We start from the raw sequence: 3570 nt of genomic DNA, 5'->3' as shown, positions 1-3570 counted from the left end.
TAGGAGAACGGCCGTGGCAAGATTTCCTCCTGAACCGTCTCCCATAACCCCGATTCGTGCTGGATCGACGGAGAACCTGTGAATATTAAATTTGAAAATGATATTAGCGTTTTTCTGTACATGATGAAGTACTTCTTGCAGTTACAAATTTAAGTATTGCGTGTAAAAGATTACGGTCTTACATGTACCTGTCTACATCTTGTTTTACCAATACCATTTACGTATAAAAAATTTGAAACTGTAATCGTATTTCTCCACAAACGTCCCCAATGCCTTAGTGATGATTTTGCAATTTTCACACTATCCGCACAACGTCGCTACTGATGTGCTGTTACTCTTTTGTGGAGGTAAGGCTATCGCCAACGACTCAACGATATACAATTACTCAATTACTTACTACAATTACGTACATTTGTAGGGAGGGGAGATGTAATCTGTAGACGTTATTTCACAAAAAATATTATCCAAAATATACATGAAGGCACCATACCTCTCGGTATTCTGAATGAAATGTTTGGTTGCCGTCACACAGTCATTCAAACCGGCCGGAAATACATATTCTGGGGCAAGTCGATATCTGTAAGCAGCCAAAGTACCAATGAAATGAATACAAAATAGCAGCATTAAAATTTCTTTAACATATCAATCAAATAGTTTTTTTTAGGGTTGGACTAGAGTGTTGGATCCTGTATAAAATCTTGACTATAGTGACCAAATTGAGAGTTATTTGTGAATGTTATCTGTCAATATTTAATCACTTTAATAATTAATATTTTTTTTTTTATTTTGTCATGTTCAACCTACTCAATTGACAGCACCACTGCTCCTAGGGCCTTCGCAAGGTGAAGGGTCACGTGATGTAGGCTATCTGTAATAATATGATAAGTCATAGTCTTTATTTTGATACCACCAGGGAACTACATTTTACTCTATAATGTAAGAATGAAGAACACACTATCTCAAATTCAAGTACTATGGTGGTTTCTATACATCTCAATAGACTAAATGGCCAGTCCTTTAAGCTCATTTCTGGAATTTTGGCCAAGAAATATGCCAGTACAAAACGTTCGTAACAATAGAACCACAGATAATGCACGTAAGGCCATGTTGATTTGATTGTATGGATGACATCCTCCGGGAGCCCCAAAACTGATGCGCGCGTGCGAATAAAAAAAAGTTTTGCAAGAAAAAAAAGTTGTTTTCATTATGAAATCTACGTGGTCATGAGGGTTGAGCAAATGGCACAGAATATGGTTTGGCGAATAATCTAGTCTTCAAGTTCATTTCTTTACAATTTCGTCTTTTTTCGTTTGTATTTTTGGTCATTCTACGACATTGGTATAGTTTTTACTTATTTTTTTGTTAACTTACGGTATATTTTTTGTCTCATTTTGCAACTGTTTTGTACGATTTACAGTATGGTTGAAAACTTTTTTTTGGAAACGGCCGAAAATTCATGCGCGCGCGGATGTCATCCATATAATCAAATCAACATGGCCTTAGGAGTAAAAAAAGAAACCCAAAAGGAAAAGTTGTTTTCTCGCAGTCTTTTAATGCGGGACACTGTATACAAGATTGATCATCCTTCAACTCTTCTCCATGCCTCGATTTGTCTTTCATAAGCCCGAAGATGTGTCCGTCTAGAGAGACTTTGTCATCGTGGAGCTACAGAAAACTTCAGAAGAGGTTTTTTGTGACTGCTGAAATGTTTCCATCTATCTTCTGTTGGGCCGTGTTTAAGTGAAGTCACCCAAGGCGCTTTACATGTGGTTTACCCCGAAGTGGTTTCAAGTGGCTCCATCTGAACGCTCCAAATCACATTGAAAGCGCCTCGATCCCAAGCCACTTCTAGAGGTGGTTTCGAATCGGTTTTCCGCATCGCGATTTGCGTCTGAACGCAATGTGATTTCAATGTAACTTCGCCTGGTAATGGATTACGGGGTGATATTTCTTTATCTATATGCAATACCAACTTTTACGTGGCAGCAACATAAAGAGCAGTAATGGTCAAATAATGTGTCCGTTCTAGGGCGAGCTTCACCGCCTTTGGCAGGACCACGTCGGCATTCGGCCGAGATACGCTGGGAGGGGGGCATCAGCAAGCAGGTCGTTGACCTCTGACATTAATAACACGCCACCTTGCGTGTTTTCATCAAACGACAATAAATGTAGCTTAAGCGAATTGTGATTGGACACGGTTTCAAAGGAGTGTGTGGCACGTGGACCAGATGTGAGGAATGCGAGCTACCCGAATCGCGGTTTGGGTGACTTCACTTAAACACGGCCTGAGAAACAGGACGCCGTAATAGACAGGTGCGCTCGTAAATCTGCAGAGCCAGCTGGCAACGGTGTCCCAGTTTCTTTGAACTCGGTTAAGCACATCCCCCTTATCACATCACCCAGAATCTACCCTGTCATATGTTATCCCTGCAGTTCTTTGAATTAGGCCTTGTCGATTTGATTATATGGATGACATCCGCGCGCGAAGGAATTGAAAAAGAAATTGACTATACTGTAAATCGTAGCTGCAAAATGAGAAAATATATGTCGTAAATTGCACCAAAAATATTGGAAAACTATACTAATATCGTAGCTTCTACCAGGCACCGCGGATCGCTGGAAAAATAGTAGAAATTGGTTGAAATAAAGGGATAGTATACCAGAGAAGATCCGACCAGAGCAAATTGGATCTTCACTCTGGCCGGATCTTCTCTGGTATACTATCCCTTTATTTCTACTATTTTTCCAGCGATCCGCGGTGCCAGGTAGAGGCTACTAATATCGTAGGATGCCAAAATCAATTCCAAAGAAGAAAATGTGAAGCAATGAAAATGAAGAGTCTATTATTCGCCTTACCATACGCTGTGTGTTCAGTCATTTGTGCAAACTTCGTGACCACGTAGATTTCATAATGAAGACAACTTTTTTGCCAAACTTTTTTTATTCACACGCTCGCATCAGATTTGGGGTTCCCAGAGGATGTCTTCCATATAATCAAATCAACATGGTCGCACGTCGTAATGCACACGGAATAACTTGAAATATGTAGAAGGGCTTACATATTGGCCTTTTTGCCATGGGAAAGTTTTGACGCTGGAGTTTATTTCTTGCAAGCTGCTTGTTGCGATATCGATCAACACGTGCGTTTTTACTGTCTGTATTATTACGCTTTGGCAAACAACTTAGTATTCATATTGAAGATGATGTTAAAATCGTTTGATCTTTGCTCTGACACTCTGATCGACTGTAAACAACGTTTAACGAGAATCTTTTTTTATTTCAGCATTCAAATAAACAATACATAGTGTTGACGCACTTAATATCTTATATTAACGTCACCACTGGGTATAGAATAGTAATTACAATTCGAGACAAAAATATAAAATATAAAAAAGGGGTAACGTCCGATGTAGAAGAACTTCATCTTACTTTGCTTTACTTTACCTTACCTTACCTTACCTTACCTTACCTTACCTTACCTTACCTTACCTCACCTCACCTCACCTCACCTCACCTCACCTCACCTCACCTCACCCCACCCCACCTCACCTCACCCCACCCCACCCCACC

At 39.9% G+C, this 3570-nt stretch overlaps 1 long non-coding RNA gene across 1 annotated transcript; it reads right to left on the bottom strand.

The window, feature by feature from the left end:
- Positions 1-12: 12 nt before the first annotated feature.
- LOC109476809 lies at positions 13-861 on the bottom strand. Its single transcript, XR_002140630.1, has 3 exons — positions 805-861; positions 491-577; positions 13-76 (listed from the first exon to the last, which is right to left on the bottom strand). It is a non-coding gene; the product is annotated as an uncharacterized LOC109476809 (long non-coding RNA).
- Between the last annotated feature and the right edge of the window lie 2709 nt (positions 862-3570).

This window comes from Branchiostoma belcheri, unplaced genomic scaffold (assembly GCF_001625305.1).
Source record: "Branchiostoma belcheri isolate BF01 breed outbred unplaced genomic scaffold, Haploidv18h27 scaffold39, whole genome shotgun sequence".
NCBI lineage: Eukaryota > Metazoa > Chordata > Leptocardii > Amphioxiformes > Branchiostomatidae > Branchiostoma > Branchiostoma belcheri.
Note: the sequence above shows the minus strand (reverse complement) of the source record. Positions and strands in the feature narration are given on the sequence as shown.